Source organism: Lepisosteus platostomus, chromosome 4 (genome assembly GCF_059453375.1).
Source record: "Lepisosteus platostomus isolate fLepPlt1 chromosome 4, fLepPlt1.hap1, whole genome shotgun sequence".
Lineage (NCBI taxonomy): Eukaryota > Metazoa > Chordata > Actinopteri > Semionotiformes > Lepisosteidae > Lepisosteus > Lepisosteus platostomus.
The window spans coordinates 43,444,001-43,466,263 of record NC_142614.1 but is presented as its reverse complement, the minus strand read 5'-3'; the positions used below and the strand labels follow the sequence as shown (position 1 = coordinate 43,466,263).

Genomic DNA, 22,263 nt, shown 5'->3' with positions numbered 1-22,263 from the left:
TTCGGATTCTGTTCTGTAGAGGGCGTAGAGGTTAATAATTCATTCTGTGAGCAGGAGAAATGTGGATCGCTGAATTTCTTCCAAATGCGTAGCGCCGATTTGCAGTGAGATTGGGATTGTCTGCCACTGAATAAGACCGGGAGATAAGGGAGACCTGTCCAGAGTTAGAATGCGGATCAGGGGTGTTACGAGCACCAGAGGGATATTCCAGGATTCGGCAAGAGTGGAGTCTAAAAGGTTTCTGGCCGCACATGAATCAACAAAAGCGGTGAGAAAGTTGACCTTTGCCCCAGGAAAGAATTGCAGGGAGGAACGACTCGGAAGTAGGCCGTGTAAGTGAGGGTGTTACTGACCTTAGTTTTTCTGGTAAGCGAGTGTGGAGATGGCTTGGACCATTTGGCTGGACATGAAGTGCGGATATGACCAAGGGCTCCACAGTAAACACAGCGTCCCCCCTGCCAACGTTTATCTTTTTCTACACTGGTAAGTCGAGAGTGTGGGACAGTGGTGTGTTTTTCTAAAAAGGGAGAGGAAGGGGGCCTAGGATGTTCAAGTTGCTGAGATAGTAAGTGTTCCACTTTGCGCTCCTGTACGCGATGGTCCAGTTCTTGCACTTGGGAGTTAAATCCATCTAATGTTCATCAGTCGAGAGGTAGCAGCATCAGGTGGTCCTTCAATTCTTCAGATAGTCCTCTGCGAAATTGGAAAATAAGGGCTTCATCGTTCCAAGAGGACTCTTCAGCCAAGGTTCAGAATTCAATCATATATTCCTGGAGAGGTCTATTTCCTCCATGCTGGGAGGATAAGCGGGATGCTACTTAGCGGTCGTAGTAAGTGTAACCAAATACTGATTTCAGTTTTTCCTGGAATAGATGGTAGTCTGCTGTTTCAGTGCAGCCACCCAGTCCAGTGCCCACCCAGTTAAAAGCAAAACTACAAAAGCTATTTTTTCTCTTGAGGAGGAGGAGAAATACTCAGGGTGAAGTTTGAAGGCGATCCAGAAAGTCTCAGCACTTTGCGGGATCTCCATCAGACTTGTCCGGGGTGGGCAAAGGCGGTGATATGGGGGGCGCAGGAGTTGCCACCGCTGCTGGGGTGGGAGGCAAAGGGCAGAACGGAGGTGGAGACACTGAAGGTCTGGTCACAAAGTCAGTGAGTTGCCGGAGTGTGGTGTGGAGCTGAACCAGGGCGTTTGAGTGTTGTGCCAGAACGGGGAGGACAGAATTGTAGCCTGTGGGGTCCATGTGTGTGGCTCAGTATTTTGTAAGATACTGGAGGTCTCAGCAAAGGGGATTGGACCCTATACAGTGCTCAGTAAATTATGTTAGAGACAGAGATTAAGCAGAGAGTGGAAGCTGGGTCTACTTAGCCAAGTCGCATAGCCAATATTCGTGGTCAAGAGGAAGTGTAGGTCTAGTAGCTGGGATTTCTCAAGATGAAGGGATAGTTAGGCGAAGAAGGTTAGCAAAGGGAGCTCTATGAGGATGAACTCAATACTGAGCAAGGAGGAGCATGTGAGGAGCCCTTAAATAGTGGGTTGCCTGGAGGTGTAGTGCAGGAGGATGTAATGAAGAAGATCTTTCAGGGCCCTATACAGACAACACAATCCGGGGTGGAGTGAGAAAACACAGGGAAAAAAGGCAGGAGTCAGGAATGAATACGGGGGGCATGTCCAAAGTGTGAAGGTGTCCAGGGGTGGTGAGTCAGGGGCAAACAATCCAGAAGTAATCCAAACAGGGAATCCAAAATGGGCAAAGTCCAAAGCCGGGTGGTCCATCAGAAACTAGACATGATAAAAACCGGAACAGGAACAGAAAATAAAACCATAACGGAGGCGATTCCAGGACCCGGGCTCACACAACACGGGAATCATTGCAGAGCCCCGAATTGAGTGGGCGTCTGGCTTTTAAGGTGGGCTGGGAGGAGGCTGAAACAGGGGGCAGGTGCACAAAATCAAGTCCAAAGTGAAAGAGCCGGAACGCCCTTAAGGGGGGGGACTACAATCGTGACAGACGAGGAACGTGGTTGGGTAATTAGGATGTGCGTTGGCGTTTGTGGGAAATAGCAGGGGCTTGTGTCTGTTTAGTGCGTTTGCGTAAAGCAGCAGGGCCTTGTAGTTGATTAGTGGAGAACGTGACAACATGTCCAACTCTGTAGTACTGCTTTTCTTAAATTAGTCGCTTTTAAATGTCATCCGAAGTTGAATAGTCACTCCCTATTGTTGGAATCATGATCCCTTGTTCTGCTGTTTCTGTTGTATTACCTATTTTTATGTTTCAATTAATTGTTATATTATATAATATATTTAATAGATTATATTTCTGGTATTGATGAGTCTAAAAATGAAACAGATAAAATAATGTCATTCCTATTTTTTTAAAATATAAAATAAAGACTCATAATAAAACAACAATTATAAAACATATATTAAATGAAATAGAACAAACAGAACACAACAACTAATATGCTTTTATTTTGATTTAGATCTAGAAAAAATGTTCAAAAATCAATCCTGCTTATTGAAAATTATGAAATTAAAGTCTGTTTTAACAATGATATTCACTAAACCCAGATACCTCTACTGTATCTTGCAAAATTATTCAGATGCCTGCACATTTTGCATTTTGGTTCTTTAGCTTGCAGTCATGATTGCTTAAATTAGCAATCAATATTTGGAATATTAATAAAAATATTATAATATTGTGTAACTTTGTAATATACTCAACATATTCCCCACATTAAATGCAAAAAACAAATAGAAATATGTAAATAGATTATATGGAAAAGTCACAGTTGCATAAGTATTCAAATCTTTTATACAAATTAGTGAGTGGCCTCAGCAATAGTGAGTCAGCAATAATAGTGATTATATTTCAGAATAAAAACACCTGTATCCATGAGGTTCCTTTGTTAGTGAATTTTAATCAAAATTTCAATCACAAAAACAAAGGAGCTTTCAAAGCAAGTTACAGATATATGAATTGAAAAGCAAAGATAAGGGTACAAAAATGGAGAACAAAAAGGGTATAAAATATTGAAGTCTCTAAATATCTCTGTTAACACAATCTACTAAATCATCAAGAAATGGGATGTACGTACATCGTATCACCCAGACATTGCCTAGATCAGGCTGTCTCTCCAAACTGCCAAACTGAGCAGCCAAACAATAAGGAAACTGTTGAAGAATGACAGTGCGAGACCACTGACATCTTTGATAGAACTAAAATATCACACACTCCTCAAAGCTGGAATGTGTAGCTGAGTGAAAAGCCCATCTCATATCCTGCAGTAAATTTGCAATGAAGCACCTGAGCGATCCGACAACAAATTTGGCAAATTAGAACTTTTTAGGCTATATGAAAAGCATTATGTTTGCCACAAACCCCACACATCTTCAAGTCATCACCATCCTTATCCATCCTACAGTCAAGCATGGTGGTGGCAGTGTCATGTTATAGGAATGCTTCGTCTCCACAGGAACAGGAAAGCTTGCTAGGAATGAAGCAAAAATTGACAGAGCACTGGCAAATACTAGAGGTAAACTTGCTTCAGTCTGCTAAAATGGGGGTGAAAATTCTTCTTTAATTAGGATATTATTCAAGCACAAGGGCAAAGCTATGTTGCAGTGACTTTCTGTTCATGTCCTTGTGTGGCCTTTCCAAAGTCCTGATTTGAATCCTATTATGAATCCATTGAATGACTTGAAAACCTTTGTCTATCGGTGAACTACAAGTAACGTGAGAGAGCTTGTGTGGGAAGTCAGTAGAGACTTAACCAAAAACACTTGTGGCTATAATTGCTGCTAAAGGTGCATTCTCCAAATATTGAGTTCATGGTTTGAATATGTCTGCAATCAACATATTTCCATTTTTTCTCTAGCATTTTTTTTAAAGCATCTTATCTTATCCTTGGAAGTCTTCAGTTTGAGAAAAAATCTATTTACCATATAATGTTGTAATTCCGCAAAATAGGACACCAGAGGAGCTGGCACTGTGAAATAGTGGCCATCATTGCTGCCTTACAGCACTGAGGCCATGGGTTCAATTCTGGACCTGGGATGCTATCTGTGTGGACTGGAGTTTGTATGTTCCTTCCATGTTCCTCTATGGCTTTCACCTTCCACCTTCTTGTGAGTTTCCTCTCACAGTCCAAAGACATACTGCTACGTTAATTAACTTGACCTTTATGTGTGTGTGTGTCTGTGTTTGTGTGTGTCCTGCGATGGACTGGTGTCCCATCCAGGGTGTACCCTGCCTTGCCCCTGTTGCTTGCTACAATAGACTCCAACCTCCCCATGACCCTGAACTGGAGAAAGTAGTAGTAAAATCCATGGGTGGATGGGCAGATGGGACAACATTGAAATTTACAAAAGGCACTATATCTGTGGTTTAGATTAATCAAAGACACATCTCTAAAATAAGAAAAAAATTAGAAATGAGATGAGATAGTTATTACATAAGCTGGCATTTTCTGCAGAATAGAAACAATCTTCTTGTGCATTAAGCTGATTCCAAGTTTCAATAAGCAGTGGATAAGCATCATGTGGCCCTGGTGTAACTTTAGTGGCCTTTCAGTAGGATTTAGATACTGTATTTCACCAAGTATAAAGAAAGTGTTCACGCCTCTTACACTCTGTATTAAGGCCTTTTCAAAATAAGTTTGCTATAAAACAAGAATACTTACAGGAGAGGTCTCAAGTACCAATTTCATTATTTTGCTCATAATAACTTCCTAATTTTATCCTTGTGAATTGTTTGTTAACAAATCTCAGTGCTACTCCCAGTTCATGACAGATGTGGACAGATGCAATGTCATCTTCTTTTTCAAGATGCACGCATCACAGTGCAAACAGCAAAATTGAAAATAAGATGTTACATCTTAAGCTTCCGGGAAGCTATAGGGGTCACTGTTGCACAGAAAACACAGGAAACCCTGCCCGACTTAAAAAGTGAAGCGCAGAATTGTGCCATGGTGTCTGGTGGAACCCTGGTCCTGGGCAGTTCATGACAACAAAGGTTCAAACCAGCATACTTTGTGACTGGCGCCTGCTCTATCCATAGGCCCCTTACCAATTTAACCGAATGTCTACAAATGATTATTTAAATATAAAATAAAATGTCCAAAATTTAAATTCAGATTAACAAAAATATTTTAACCTTATTTATAATATTGAAAGGTTCACTACAAAATGTATTTTCCTGTTTGATTATGTGGACTTTAGTTGCACAAAGTAAAATCTATCAGTTCTATCAGGACAAAGATAATTCCCCAAGGGAATCAATCTTCTGTTGATGGCGCATTCTATTAGATACTGCAGATTTTACAAAGATTCCCAGGGGTTAAACCTTTCCTTGAAGCCACAATTTAGCAATGCTAATTAGATTAAAGGAAAATAGCTGATGTCTATAGAAACTCCCTTCAACTTAATATGCTTAATATGCTTAATATGTTAAATATGGCTTATGGAGACAAGGGTTGCTGTAGGACACACTTTTCTCAGAATGTTACATCAAGATCATCTGTAAATTCATTATTTTAGATAAGAGGTGGTAGAAGCTGATATACATTTCCCGATTACTCATGCATGTTGGCTAGCATCTTGATGAAACAGTCCTGCAGATGAAGGCTTTCGTAAAGGCTGCAGTCCACATCAGTTATATATCAAAAGGAATTTAATCAGGCTAATATGCAGCAGTAGCACATCAGACCAGGAGAAATCAGTTCTGATAAATAGGCTTCATTGCAAAACTAAGAATACCAAGGTCGCTGACTCACGGCACGGCAATCCCTCTGATTAAGCCAACATATCCTGGGGATATGAAAAGGAAGCATTTGGGATATTGCAAAAGGTGACTCACGATTTCAGGATTTACAGAGCATACTCTAAGTAAAGTCACAGATGCAATGGAGAAACTCTTTCAAAAGTTTATTGTAACATTTGTTTTTAAAATCCTTTCTAATTGACAGTGATTCACATAATCTCAAGAATTATCGAGGGCATAAAACATATTTAGGCATCAAAACAATTTGATCAGTTACAATAAAAATGTAGTTTGTTACAGTGAGAATGGATTATGGTAATTGGATAGGACCCATGAGACTGTTAGTATTAATAATATAAGTTAAGTCCAGGCACAAAAATAATGGCTAGTTTGTTTCACATTTCTAATGCCCTCAACATGGGTTATGTACAGTACACAAAGTGAGAAATGCTTGTTGGGACATACTGTACTTTGCATTTTTGTATTCTGAATTGCCTTCAGTACTTCAGTCAAATGTTATACATAGTAAAGAGATATTGTGTACACACCAAGTGTAGAATTTTGTATGACAAAACATCTACTATTTTAAAATTAAAAATATGTCTGACCTCATTAGCTAATAGAGAAGTTTTTGGAAATTTTAAGCTGAATCACAGTTTCCTCATTAAGTTTTGTTTGTATATGAGCACACATTATTTCCCACAAGTTTTATATTCCGTAATTGTATGTGAAGGATGTCCTCACTTCATTCCCCAGCTATGAGTTTATCTTAGCCTCACAGTATGAGATGAATTCTTACCATTCTTAATTCCATAATAATTTAAATATCAATAAAGACATTTCCTCTGACTATAACTTGATATTAAAAGTATATAATTTCCAGGGAGCTTCATTATTTGAAAAATGAGTGGAAAGAATACACTTTAACCTGTGACCCTTGATTTTTCAAAATGAATTGATTGATTAGAGTAAGAGATCAGAACATACAGATTCCTGGGTGTCAGTCAATAGCTGCCCAGGAAAAAAAGTGCTGTGGATGAAAAAATCAATAATGATCAAGGGTATTGATCACCTTGTAGGAAATGGAAATGTGAAATAGGTCACTCAATTAATATTTACAGCTCTTGTTATTATTTGCCACCTGAAATGAAAAGCAGAGCAATATTAAAATGATTTACTTCATAATATTGTTTTCCCTGCCTTTTCTGGGATTTTAATTATGATTTCCATGTTAACATTAAAAATTCTAATGTGTTTTCTAAATAACGTTGTATTCATATTGACAGTGGAAAGTAAGCCCATTATAAATTGCTCAATATTCTGCACAAATTGAGTATATTACTTAAGAAGTTATAAGTTATTTTTGTCCTTACAGCGCACACAATATTTAACACACTGGACAAAGGAAATGTGTATTTTTTTAACCTTAGTGGTACAACATAGTGTCATAAGCAAAAATGAATTGTTATGGCACAAATGTTCATTTTTTGGGTAAAATATGAATGTGAATGATTTTAAGAGATGGTGATATGTTCCAAGGGGGTGGAGCTAACCTTGTTTAAGCAGCTCTTTAAGCTAGGAGGGGAGAGAGTTAAGAGAGAGGATCCAAGTGAGGTAGGATTCATGTTGATTATAACTCTCTAAGCATAGTTTTGATGTGTTACCTGTTTTTTGTCTTGAGGTATTTCACACTGTATATTAGGTTTTGGGATCACTGTCAAATAAACTTTCACTCTTGCACATTGCAATTTCTTGTATTAGGAATTTGTCTTTTTTGCATACCCCACCTTGTTCTCCAGACACACAGACAGGAAGAGAGAAGCCTGGGGTCAGAGTGCAGGGTCAGCTTTTGGAGCAGTTGGGGTTAAGGGCCTTGCTCAGGAGCCCAACGGCGTAGGATTCCTCTACTTGCTGTGGGATTTGAACCAGCAACCTTCCAGCCACAGGCACAGATCCTTAGACACAGAGCCACCGCTCCGCCCTATACTGTATAAAAATTTATATTATATAGCTTGTTGTGAACGCAAAAGAATGCTCTTTTTAAGTTTACATACAATAATCAATATTTTGACAAAGTGACTAAAAATCTTCGTAATTAAAAGGTCAGATTAAAATAAAATATTTGAGTAGTCATTTGAATTAATTTGTCACCTACTGTAACTTGCATTAGGTACATTATGTAACCAGGAGATGTAAATGCTGGTTGGTGGGGTTTATGGGAATTGGAGTTCCTAAGCTAAAGCTGCATCAATGACAACTGGGAATGTGTATAGAAGAAGGAAAGTGAAAATAAAAGCCCACACCCAGTTTCCCTCCCCCTTTATGTGACTACAGAATGCACTGCTACTCACCACAAGTGTTTATTAATAATTTTAAAAACTACTAATATAATACAATTTGCAGGGAAGCAAAAACATATAAAAACTCAAATTTAGATTTTTAATTTTCTAATTAAAAAATTTACAACATGTTATTTAAATTTGCATTTAACACTAAAATCTGTATACATGTCAAAAACTCAATTGCGATTTCTGTTTAAAGGCATGATTAATTCCTTTGCTCTTCCCGAGCATCCTTGATATTGCTGGTCTGGAGGTTCATTCATATTATTACTTTATTGTTGACATACCGTGATATATAACATTCTCAGAAATGTGAATATAGTTTATACATCAGGCTGAGTAAAAAAAAAGTACATTTTTTGGTTTGACCAGGAGTTTGACTTTGACCTTCTGTGTAGCAGGACAGCATGTAACCACTATACCACTTGGGTTGAAACTTTAAAGGTTCTTTGAATTGCTTAGTTATAATTTAAAATTTTACTGACATCCATGTGTATGACATGGTAGTGTTTCCAAAGTTGTTTTACAGATTTGTTATTAACTATTTAAGTAAAGATAGTACATAGTACCTTTTTAAATGTGTGGCTTGACAGATATTTAGAAGTTCTTTGAGAATGAGAAACTTTTTTTTAAACCATCTTCGGTTAAAAAAAGTCGACACAACTACAAAGACTTTTTTAAGAAAATGTAAATCAGCCTGCATTACTACTTCATCATCTCTCAATAGCATTTAACCTCAGGACTGGAGGATCACAGCACATCTGTGGCATATGTACAGTTACCAATTGTATCATACTGTATGTACTGTACCTGTGTGCCACACATGCAAATCACATGAAGCAATATCCACAGATATGCCAAAACTAGTGTAGGGTTTTAAAGCCGCTACAGCGCAGAATGTGTAAAATATATTTTTTATAATCAAAATCTAAATCAAATCTGTATGTTTCTATATACAAGCAGCACAAACATGACTTTTTACAGCACATTGTTTGTAGTCCAAATGTATTATCCTTATGAAATGGAATGAGCACGTGGTCACTTTAGTTATATGATTCCATAATAATAATCCCTATCATGTTGGTTTAGAAAAGCACTAGAACTTTTTTTAACAACAGTAATGTTATAACAAGTATAAATTGAAACATTTAAAACATTATAGCACTCTGTAAAGTATACAGTATAGACTTTAGTTAGAACAAGCACATCAAAATAATCACAGTAAGTGATCAATTTAAAGACTTTGATGCAGAAAATGTTTTGGAAGAAGGTGGACTACTGTTGCGTACTTTTTGTGTTGTGTTTTATTTTTAGCTCTACCGAGCAGCTATATATAGTATGTATAATATATCTATATTTATAAATTAATATTGTTTATGACATTCAAAGACATTACACTTCTGTTATTTTTATTGTCAGCTACCAAAATTTTCCTTTATTTACAAAATTCAGTATTAAAATTAAATATTAAGTGGATTTAAAGATGATAAACAGAAGGAAAGCAGATTAAATGAAGCAACCATTTCACTAACATCTAGGGCACCACAAGCACCACAAGTGCCACTGATCAATTGTCTTTGGCCAGTGAATCACACAATGTACCACACTGCAGTACAGCCAACACGGCACTAAGAATTGACGTGCGTTCATAGTGACTGCATCTGTTTGACGTACTGTATATATGACAGGACCCAGTGTGCTGAGCACGTTACATAAGTAACGTCACCTCATTGAAACCTAGACAGTACAGAATTCTGCTGCATGAAAACACCTAGTCTTTTACTTCAGTGGAGATTACCACTATCTAGGGAATGGTCTTGTTTGTGGCCATATTCACAAAACACATCATTTTATTTTAAATATTAAATATTCATTTCATTTTCATAATTTTCAGAAAACAAGGACTCAAACTCATTTTTGGTTTAATAAAAGGTAACAGGTAACTATCATGGTCAAGGTTATTTTTTTGTTCAAACTAGTTGTCTCATCTAACATTTAACAGATTTTAGGAGAACACTGTACCATCTTTTTGAACAATTTTCTCCTCTTCTCTGAGGAAATAGGTTGTTGAATGTTTGAAAATGCAATGTTGGAATAAAAAATCTGTCCTATTTCAACTTCGTAAAACTGAATTTTGTGTTCAAAACCACAAATGGGATTATGAATTTTAAAAGGCTGGAAAAATGACAGCACCAATGTTGAATTCCAGATATACAGATGCTTCAAATGGCTTTTCATTTTCCATTAGAAAAAAATCTAAAAACTATTTTTCTCTGTGGCTTATTTGCCCTTGGCCAGTGACAGTCAGTCCATCACTCTTTCTCTCTTTAAGACCTTCTCTCTGGTGTGTAGTCTTACTGCTGTCTCCCCAGATACGTCACACACCTGCTGAGAAGACGCAAGCCATTAAATAGGGAGGCACTCAGCTGTCAGGAATCAGGAGTGTAACAAGCGACAGTGTCAGTGTCTCACTACCTGTCTGACTGACTGTCACTATGATGTTTAACCTCTTTGTAAGCTGAAAACAATGGCTGTGATGGATAGTTGATTGCACCGGTCATTGATGATAACCTGCACTAAAGTGTCCCCATGAATGTTCACTAGAATACTTGAAGAGGCTAAATGTGCCTTGGTTCAAGCATGTTCTAAAACCTTTTTCCTGAGCACTCTTCAGTGTTTTTTTGTTTGCACCTGAAGAAGAGAAAATCACTGTACATGTGCAGGTTGAAATTCAGATTGTTTTTTTTTTAAAAAGAAACTTCATGAGGAGGTGCTGTTGCTGTGCTTAGTGACAGTCTGAAAATGAGGTGTGGCTCAGTTGAGCTCTGGTCAGTTCTGGCATAAATAAAGCACTGGTCATAATTGTGCCTCAGTACTCAGCACATACAGTTTATATTAGATTCAGGATAAAGATGAATAAGCTGTGTTTTATGGAGGGTGTCTAGGTAATCCTTTCATGAACTTTGCCTCCTTCAAAGCAGAGAGTGGTAGTTAAGATGACAAAGAAGTGCTGATTAAGTCACAGATGAAGTGGTATTGATTCACTCTACATGGAAACTTCAGCCTCTGGGCATCACTGACCCCTCCAACCCCTGCAATTACTCTCCTGAGATCTCCTGCCACGTTGCCTCGCTTAATCGATAAACGTGACAGAATTAACGCTGCTTAGTTTTTGCGACAACAATTAATCACACCTTTGGCTACAAAGTCTAAGAACCGGCTAAAATAATTTGCAAATGATGTACACAAGTACTGTATATCACAAGCACACTTGTAAACAATATGTTTATCATTTCCCCTTCAGGACATACTAAAATATGAAATCAACAAAATGTAACAGATGAAGGTCTAGTGTTAAACACTATACACCTAAATGGTCTATCAGGCAAGACCAGCAAGATATAGACCTACTTGGAGGTTAACAAAAGAAAATATAATACAATGTAATGAGCCTAGAAAAATGAAAAATTCAAAGGCATGCATTAAAATACTGTTATTGGTGTACATACTACCTTTAATACTTTTTTCCAATATCTGAGTTGAAAAATAAAAGATAAGGCATAAGCATTCAAATTGTAGTTAAATAGTTATAAGAAAAATAGAAACTCCAAATGTTCTCAATAACAAAGCTGAATGGCCTCCTCTCATTTCCTCTCCTTTCTTAACTACTGTACTTCACCAGTGTCTTTCTTAATGAAGATGTCACAAGTGTATACATTTTATATAAATAAGCACTAAAAACTTTGAAATGGCAGAAACAGGGGTATTAACCATAATCCAAAAGACATTAAAAATAGTAGGTCATGTTTCATATCCAAGTGTTCTTAAATAAATCAGTGAAGTCATTTCTAAACTCTGAACAGAATTGATTTGCTCCTTAAGAAATTCCTGGAGCCTGGAAGACTGCTGTTATTATTCTGTCATAAAACACAAACGTTTTGACAGGTTCTAGAATGACTGAAGACCCAAATGTGATCATAAGCACAAACTGTGCTCTTTGTTGTAATAGTCAAAGTATAGTATAGAGAACAGCTCCAACTTTTCCAGCACGAAGAATCTGCAACTCCCCAAATTCACCAAATTCGGGAGGCCAGCACCTATTTAAACTCCTCTAGGGCAGTGACACTAGGACAGTGGGCGAGAGAGATCTTGCTACTCTAGGAAAGACCTCTATTCGCTCTAGCTCAGTCAGTTCACTACAGTTGCCACAACAACTTCGTGTGGAAGCTGCTCGTTTGCCAGGGTCTGTCCACACCGTGTTCCACTACTGCCACACCAAGACACACTCACATCCAGAGGCACAGCAAGACAAGGGGATGTAACAGAGAACCAATATACATGTACTAAACTGAACCAGGTAATTGTAGGACAGTCAGCCTAACATGCCATGTAAAATACCAGAGACCAGAGACAGTAATGCTGTTACTGGAGAAGGTTAGAAGTGTTCCACAGAGATGTTTGTAAACAAAAAGAAATTCTAGAATTTTTTTAAGAAGCCACAAAAGGAATGGACATTTGTGTAACGAACAGTTCTATCCGGACCCTATGAGGACGACACAATCCGAAGAAGTGGGAAACACTAGGAAAAGCTCATGCAGGATTACGGGGCAGAAAACAGGGGGACGTGTCCAAAGTGCACTTGTGCACAGGGAAGGTGTGGCCGAGGCAAACAATCCAAAAGTAATCCATAAAGGGAATCCAAAAACACAAGAATAAGTCCATAGCCAGGTGATCCATCCAAACAAGGAATTAAAACCATGAACTGGGTCGGAACCGGCAGACTGGGAATGGGAACAGAGATTAAAACCTTAATGGGACCGGGCGCTTCCAGGTCCCGGACTTGCACGGTGCGGAAACCAGATGCAAAGCCAGGATGAATGTCAGCGCCTGGCTTTTAAGGTGGGCTGGGAAAAGGGGTCAGGTGCTCAGAATTAAGTCTAAAGTGAAAGGGCTTGAGCACCCTTAAGGAGGGGGGACTATGATCGTGACAATTTGGAGTGCTTATGACATTGTGTATCTAGATTTCTAGGAAGACTTTGAAGAAAGCTTCCCCATGAGTCAGTCATTCTTAAACTTAAAGCTGTAGTAAACCATGTACTGTTGATGGATTTATAAATGACTCCAGTAAAGGTGACAGAGTAGTAAGAAGGGAAGCATCTATGTTCTGCAATGTGTGAAATCGTGAAACACAGAACTCAGTGCTGGGACCACTGATCTTCTTCAAGCATATATACAAGCTATTGATACAAATTCGTTATTTTACTAATGATAGAGAGCTTGGGGGAATGGACAACAACCAGGATAGAGTCAATATAAGAAGATTTGAATAGGATTCAGACATGGACTAATACAAAGCAAATACAATTCAATATTTGTGACAGTAAACTTTTGCATGCATTTAAGAAAAACAGGCCACAAATTAATATCATGAAAAGTTCAGAATTCTAGTCGTTGTAGTATATCCAGCTCTCAAAATATCTAGACAATACAAAGAAGCAATAAAATGGCAAGCAGAATAACAAAGTCTGTGAAATACTAGCCACTAGTGATTATGCTGAAACTGTGCAATGTATTAGACGACGTCTGGAGTACTGCACACAGTTCTGGTTCCAGGGCTTAAATAGATGATTAATCAGGAAAAGATGAAGGAGTTTTTTTAAATTAAGACATCTGAGAGAGGATCTGATTGAGGTCTTTAAAATTTAAAATTTCCTAACAGTTATTTCAATTACATTCAGTGAGTAGAATGCAGGAATAACTGGAAGCTGATTAAAAGACAAGTTCACAATAGTATTAGAAAATAGTTTTCTTATACAGAGAATAATTATTGCATTGAATGCATTACCAGGACACGGTAAAGGCAGAGATCCTGGGAACTTAAAAGTCTAGGCTAAACACAGTAAAAAATTCAGTGCCTAGGATAATGAAAAAAAACATTTTAATACTAACTTTAGCATACAGTAGTTCAATAACTGAAACAATGCAATGTAATAAATATATTGCAGTATGGGAATTAGTTATTACTTTTTTAATCATACTCATGTTGTTATCCAGTTGTACAGAATTTAAATATTTTTACTCTTTAACATCCTAGCAATTCTCAGTGCTAATATAGGAAAGATGATACATTGTAATTCAATGCAGACTCCCCTCCCCTTGCCTCTATCCTCCAAGAAAGTAAGCGTGTAGAAACAGATGAAAACAAGCAGGCATCTGGTAACAGCAGTGTTAGTTATTTACTAGAGAAACCTTGCGTGTCAGATAGCAGTAAACCTTCCATGTCTGAGAATAATTAAGCATTATCCTGGACATCATCATCTTTAACTGGTGTTCCAGTGAAACTGCAAAGCACAATGAAAAATAACAGACTACATGTTCTTTGTCCATTGTGAGAAAAAAGGTGTTGCTTACAGGCGCCCTGTTCACTGATCATCAAAGCTTGTTTCCTGAGCTAGATTTACCCTATCAAGGATAAAGGAAATGTAGAAAACATTCTTGATTAGCACAACTGCTTTTTAATTTCCATGTAAAACCTATACTTTGCACCATACTATTTACAGTTTACTACAATTGATAGGATGCTTAACTATGCCAGAGCAATATAAAGATACTGTACCTCAGAGAGCACTGCTGTTCCAATATGTGGCTTAATGTGGGAATAGATGTTAAATGACAGTTGAATAGAACTTAAATTTAAGTTTTAAATTACTGATTAACCTGAAGTGGAGAAGCAGGTTTCAGATAAGATGAATTCAGTGAACTCTTCCACATTCTTTGAGTGATTCAATAAAAGCAAGTTATAGCATGTTCCTAAGGAACAAAGAGCTTGGTGCAGTTGTAATTCGAGCTTGCTGGGGTGTGGAGGAACTGGTTCAGGTGTCTGATTAACAACCAGAGTAGCAGCTTCATTATTGTTGATGCATGGATGGACTGAGCCCACCTGCTTCAAGTGAGCTACTGGGATGTATGCCATGTATCTACTTTGTGTGTTATGTTAACTTGTAACAGAGGAGATTGCAGTAAGGTCTATTGCGCCCCTCAAGGATGAGCTAGATTAATCAGGGAAAGAACAGAATGGATCCCAAGTAGAAAATCAGAGCAGTGGTCTCATCTAAATTATTTGAATGACACCATTTTCTTTTTGCAAAGTTACATCCCATACACAGTGCACAACTACAACTGGGTTGTCCCGCTGGTTATGGCCAATATGTAAATGTTATTGGAGGGGGGATAAGCGCTCACATGCAAATGTAGGTATCTGGGAGCATTCTCCCACAAAGAGCTTACCCTCTGTGCAAGCAGGGTCGGATTTTGGTGTTCGTAGGCCCTAGGCACTTTCACTCTGAAAAAGAGGGGTAAACGCCAATTGAATTACGTCAAGTGAGATGATGCCCTATCCTAATACTAAACCATGTGATTGATGGATTGAGTCGAGCTACCATTACTTCGATACTTCTAATTTCTAGAACAGCCACTAGATAGCGTATGATTATTGATTTGGAGCACCTAGAATAGATCGCAAGCACATCATTTTTTGTTAGTCTCTAATGTTTCTGTCCTTCGTAGGCCCTTAGCATTTCATGCCAAGCGCCTACAGTGCCTAATGGGAAATCCGGCACTGTGTGCAAGGAAGGATTGCATGGAGTTATAGTCTTCATTTATTACTGTTTATTGGGGAGGCACCAAGATGCGCTGCGGGGGGCCAATGATGTTGCGCCACCTGGAGAGTGAAGTTGAGTGGGACAGAGGGAGGTTTGGTGGTGCAGGGCTTTAGCTGATCCCCTCCTGACTCCAGCACCGCCCTTTATTTAGAGAAACGTATTCAGATTTTGTAATGTGTCACTGCTGAAGATAGTAAAAGAGTAACACAATTTTGTAAAATGGACCCAAGAGCAAGCAGAGAAACACCTGCAAACAGGTAACCAGCAGCATGTGTAAGCATGTTTAAGCAGTACGGTGTTTTCAGCCAGCGGTGGAGACAGACAGCAGCAGCACAGGTACAGCACAGGTTAGTGTGGTAAAGGCAAACAGAGTCTAGAGCTGTAAACAGATCAAAACACAGTGCCAGTGCCAGAGGAGTATCCAGAGATTGAAGTCTGGGAGAATCACTGTCAGGAATTCAGGAAGCAAACAAAGCAGAAACTGGGGGCGAAGCTTGAAACATAGCAAAATGTAGCCCTAAACAGCCTAGGTGGGCGAGGTGAATAATTGTCTCCTGGCGGTACAAGACTTCTGTAACTATTTACCATGGTAACCGGCACAGAGTGACAGTTTAGTGTGGGTGTGGCCAGCTACTTTGTGAATACTAGCTCGCCCTCTTATTTGCAGAGACAAGCATGACAGTACCCCCTCCTTAAAAGGTGAACTGTGAGGGCTAAACAGAAAATCAACTGTGCTCCCAACTTAGAAATCATGCAGCAGAAGAGGGGCATGAGAGCAGCTCCAACAGCGCGATAGGCAGGACATTGGGTAGTGGTTTCCTTGTAGGTGCATCAAGGACATCCATCTTGGTGATGAGCACTGTCAGATCACAGTTTATGTAGTCTTGAACCACCTGAGGCGGGTGTGGTGAACTACTGTCTCCAGATGGTACAAGACTATGCCACAGCAACCAGTGCAGAATGATAGGTGACTCATCCACAGCAACGAGCATGACAGATTTATTTTACACAATACAACTAATCCTAATTTAGCAGCATCAGAAGCAGCAATAATAGCATTAGTATTATTTGCTGGAAAAAATGGTCTTATTATCTATATACTTGTCTGATGTTTTTATCCAAAAAGTCTTATAGTACATTTGCACCTGTTTAGGCTGCTAGGTGTTTTACTGAAACAACATTGAAATAATCAGTGACTCAGACCATGCTCAGAGGTACAGCACAACCTTTCTGTTATCAACCCAGAGCCCTAACCACTGCTCATGGTGAAGAATGGTAAACGGTCTTTGTTAAATATTATTGTTATGTTTTTCTTGCTGATTTATTTACGACTTTCTCCTTGATTTTGAAATCATAATTATATATGACAAATTAAAAAATACTACGGTTGAAAATGTTACCCCAGGAAGTGTAAAATCTCGATTCTTAATCCAGCAGGTGTCAGTATTCATCCTTAAATTCATAAAAGATTAGGCAGCAAAACATTGCAAGTTGTAAATTTTATGTTTATTATTTTAAAACCCCAAAGAGACACTCTGTTTAGGATCATTCTATTTATTTCTGCAAGTTCTTTAAGTGGTAGACAAGTAAAAAATTGCACACACAATTATTGTGTATTGATGTATTGATCAATCTTATGAATACCTTAAGCAATTCTATTGAACATTTTTTTTACATGTACAGAAAATAATCCTGAAGGATATGAAGATAGTGTATGAAAAATAGAGGCAGGTAAAAATCTACCAAATGTACGAGTAAATTGCAAAAAAAATAATTTCTTTAATGTGTATGGAATTCTTTCCCTTTGTTTGTTTGTAGTGTGAGTAGCAAACATCTTATGCAATTCATTGTTTTGCTGACGGAGTTCAAAGCCCTGACGTGTGATTCCCGTATTTCTACACCACAATAAATGAGAAAGAATGCATTTCTGTTTTTCACGTTGCTTTGTTCTTGGAAGAATTATTCACACAATAATCACACATAGTCAGAAATAGCAATAGGAATTTTAATCAGTTCATCTTTTTTCCCTTGACCTTTCTACATTCATTGCCACATGACTCACACTTCTTTCTTCTATTAAATCATGTTTTTGGTGAAACAGGGAAGTTGGTTTTCCTCAAGCAGAGTTTCCTTCTATGTTATACTCTGCATTACAGCTGTTTTAAATTTGTTTCAAGCTTTGTGCTTAATAACTTATTAATGTATATTTAATAACAAAACTGCAGATTGTGATTTTTAATTTATTTGCCTGTCAAAAGCATTGACTCAGACCTCTTGTTAATGTTTAATATGTTCTGAAATATGAACTCCCATGAACACATGGCTGTAAGTCCATTTTCCATCCATTTTCTAACCACTTCATCCCAGAATTACAGGGGAGCTTCAGCCTATACTGGCAAGCACCAGGCACAAGATGGGATACAGTATATCCCAGACAGGACACCAGTGCATTGCAAAGCACACACAGACATGTACACACACCAGGGGCAATCTTCCCAGAAGTCCATTCATCTACCGATATGTCTTTGCACTGTAGGACAAAACTGGAACATCTAGAGGAAAACCATGTGATCACAGAAGGCAAACTCGATAAACATAGCACCCTAGATTGAGAATTGAACCCAGGGCTCCAGTGCTGTGTGGGGCACTACTAACCACTCTGCCATCATGGCAGTTGTAAGTCTATAGCGTGATTTCACCTTGCACCAAGTGAATGCTGAGGAGGGTGGATGTGATCTGTGTTATTGAATTTGTTATTATTTGAGTACACAGATGTAGCTCTTTCATAACTTACATAATTAACACAACTCCCTGCTTTCGATTCTTAGTGTACCATTCCTCCCCTTTTATCACAATTTTTTCTTGTAATCTCCTTTATCTCTTCTTTGTAGGCAAAGGCTTTAAAGGCATAGACTGCAAACAAATTTCTTCTCCCAGACATCTCTTTTCAACCCTGTGGTCAGTATGGTAGAAAGCCTGCTTGCTGACCCCTTGTGTAGTGGCAGGATTTCTTGGACCAAGCTATAGTGATCACTACAGTGACCGGCAGCCTAGAACTTGGACTTTGGCCGACTTATGCAAATAGTTGGAAAGGATGTGGTTGAAGATTGTTTATTGTTTACTTAAGAAATAGTTTGTGTTGTATTTCTCCCCTAGTATGTGTGTTTCCCCTGTGATTGTCTATGAGCCCCTAGGACTGCTGGTGTTTCTTAGCCTTTAAAGAATCGCAGGATATTGTAATTTATTTTACAATAAACTGCCTAGTACAGTTTACTTAATCTCTTAAGTGAATTGCCGTGATGTTTTCCTACCATTTTGTGTAACTGATTAGATATTTTTAATATAATTTCTATATAGTTTGTTACTGTGTTTTAATTTTTTTAATTAATATTCATTATTGTACAATAAAATTCTGTCATCTTTCTTTTCACTTGTTTTACAATTACAAACAAAAATACTGGAGAAAGTCCAAGTTTCTTCTCACAATGTTTTAGTTTGGTTTGTAAAACAAGGAGAAACATTTTATTTAACAAAGCCTATTTTGTTTAAATTAAAAAGTAGACCCATGTTTTCACATTATCTTCACTCACAGCTAAAAACAGTAATGCATAATAGTAATAATAACAACATGATAACAGCAAGACACTAACTTCAAGTTCACCACTAACATTAAAAAGGAGATTTTGATACTCATTAAAAAAGATAACAAATATTAAATTCCCACCACTGCAAGCATCCTTTATACTGCATTAGAGCACGAAAACATACTGTAGTCAGGCAAAAGTAAGGGACCTTCTACAGAACATTCACTAGCCAAAGTGTTAGGAATTCTCACAAAAAAAGGAACCCCATCTCATTTTTCTACCAGAATTAGGGGTAGGTCCCTTTTCAGGACATAAAAGTCCATGGGGAATGGGGGGCAAGAGCCACCATTTTTCTTGATCAAGGGCTTGATATAGTATGTTTTGGGTGTCATGTTGGTCTAGAGGTTAGCATTGCTATTGCAGGTTCAGTTCCTGGGGTGCTATCTGTATGAAGTTTGTATGTTCTACTCTTGTTCATCTGGGTTTCCTCTGGATTCTCCAGTTTTCCTCCCACAGTCCAAAGATGGACTGGTAGGTTAGGTGGCTTCTAGGAAAACTGACCCTGGTTTGATATGTTTCTGTCTGTCTATGTGTGTACCCTGCAATAGACTGGCATACCATTATACCTGTATCCAGTTTAGTGCCTGTTGCTTTCTGGAATAGGTTGCAGGTCTTCCACAACGCTGTATTGGATAAAGTGGTAAGAAAATGGATGGATGGAAGTAGTAAAACACCTCATTGTAGAAGTACTTTGGCAATCCCTATACCTTGATCCATTTTCACTGATGTGTGCTGGGTCACCAAGAAACCTCAATTTTACTCAATCTCATTAGGTATAATTTAAACTGGTTAATAAAATACTTATATGGTACAATCATACAGGGTGGCTTAGAGCAATGGGTAAGCTTCTGGACTAAAAAAGGACAGGTTATGGGTTCAACCATTTGACAGTTGCTCTATTTTACACAGCTGTACAAGTGGGGATCACAGCTTGAGGAATTGCATGTAATGGATTAGTGTCCCATCCAGGTGGGCTCTTGTATGCTCTCACTTGCTAAATACTATGATAATCATGGCTCTAGAATGATCAGACACTGTACCCTAGTATGGACGTTATCTTTACTGACAGCGCAGTGCTAAGACATAGACCTTTTCATTGTTGGGTCCTGGTAAATCATGTAAAATCACAGCTGTAAAGCTAAAAAAAATGTGTGCTTTATTTATACAGTAATGGAAACAAACAAAAAACCCTAGTTCTCACCTCTCAGTGTAGCTCAAGCTACACTTCTTAAGTGTCCTCTCTTTGAATACCACTGGACAACTAATCTGCTTACAGGATACAGAAATCCCAAATCAGTCTTCCAAAAAATCAAATGCCTCCGTGTACTGTTCTCCCTCTAATTGAATATATAACAGAGGCTCTGCTCTTCCCCTAGAGAGCTTAGGTTGAGGGTCCACTGGAATCCTCTGCTTCCTAGTTTTAAAATATCACCCAACCACCAATTTGTCAGTTGACTGAGGATGGCAGGTCATTCACCAGAAATCGAGGGCAAACCACAGCTTATTTCCGTCTGCCACCCTCTTACTCTCTCCTCCAAACCAAATGAAGTTCAGACACTCCACATCCATATCTACCCCCATGTGATGGCAGAAAACAGAAGATAGATCAATTGCACAGCTTCCCCCTCCAAGGTCACGCATCCATTGTATTTCCTTGTCTTGGAACCTTGGTGGCAGCCATACCTTCTCTGTGGCCATGGTGATACCAGAGGCACTTTCTCTCCCTCTGTGGCTCTGAAAGTGCTCCCCCTTCTGGGCTTTTGAGATGCCTCAGCAGCCCCTCTTTTTCCTTCTCAGCTTCTTCCTCTTTAACTGATTTTGGAGTCACTAGCAGTCCTCTGTATAGTCCTCTGTAGGAACACATCTTTATGCTATCTGTCAGTTTATCAACTCTGTTCTTTGGTGGCGGGGCTTTTGGGAGACTAATAACCATTTCATTGCCCATTAAGCAACATCCTCTTTCTTCTTGGTCCATCATTTCTTCAAACAGGGCCTTCCTTTTGTATCATTTTTGTATCCATTCTGCAAAACTGCACCAGCAGTGGACTGGTCATTTCTGTCTCTAGGAGTGCTTCTTCTGTGCCAGCTGCACCCTGGTAAACTTCAGATCTGCTAGGGATTGATTCAGCTAAGAATATGACTGACATGGCTGCATGTTTCTCCAATTCCTATCTGCATCTGCTTCCTCATCTCTCTCAGATGCTGCTGGACCAAAACCAGTTCCTCACTCTGCTGCTGGGCATTTAGCTTGACCATTTCCAGGTGCTTCACAAACTCTGATAACAAGCCCTTTAGCCGTGCCAATATTTCAGCCTAAGCTATTTTAAGTCTCCATTCCAGGTCCAATTTTCTCCGAAGGTTCTTCAGCATGCCTTCATTTTCTCCCAGAACAACCGCATACTCCTCACAATCTGCATTTATTCTGATGCTCATCTTCTGAATTTAGTTTCACCCTCAGGAGCAGTAATTCTGTGGCAGTCTGGCTGAGATTAAATGGGATTTCTGTTTGAACGCCTGCAACCAGTGCTTCTTCTATAAATATCTGAGGGAAAAATATCTCAAAAGGTTTTGCTTCTCTTTGTTTCTTTACTGGATGCCAATCCTTCGCTTGTCCCTAGCTTGTCATGCTAAGATCATAGGTTTTGATCTTTTTTTGTTCAACTTTCTCTTATGTGTTGGAGAATCTCATTCTCAATATAAAAAACGTGGTTCTTGTTTTCTATTTCTATGCTCTGGCTGGCCTCCAGCTTGGCCCCTAAAGAAAGAATTGAGAGAATTTCTTCTCAGAAATGGCCTGTATGAGCTGGGATTGAAGACTCTCCACCAGTGCCTACCAATCCTTCATTTCCACCTC

General features: G+C 38.6%; 1 protein-coding gene across 2 annotated transcripts in view; it reads right to left on the bottom strand.

The window, feature by feature from the left end:
- arid3c (AT rich interactive domain 3C (BRIGHT-like)) overlaps positions 1-22,263 on the bottom strand; it is a 180,377-nt gene that overhangs the window by 152,788 nt on the left and 5,326 nt on the right. The window contains exon 2 of one of the 2 annotated variants that reach the window (XM_088629540.1): positions 15,392-15,446. The gene's annotated coding sequence lies outside the window, so the exon portion shown is untranslated. Of the gene's footprint in view, positions 1-14,720; positions 14,891-15,391; positions 15,447-22,263 lie in introns of those variants that run through there. The other variant, XM_088629541.1, reaches the window with a different exon arrangement.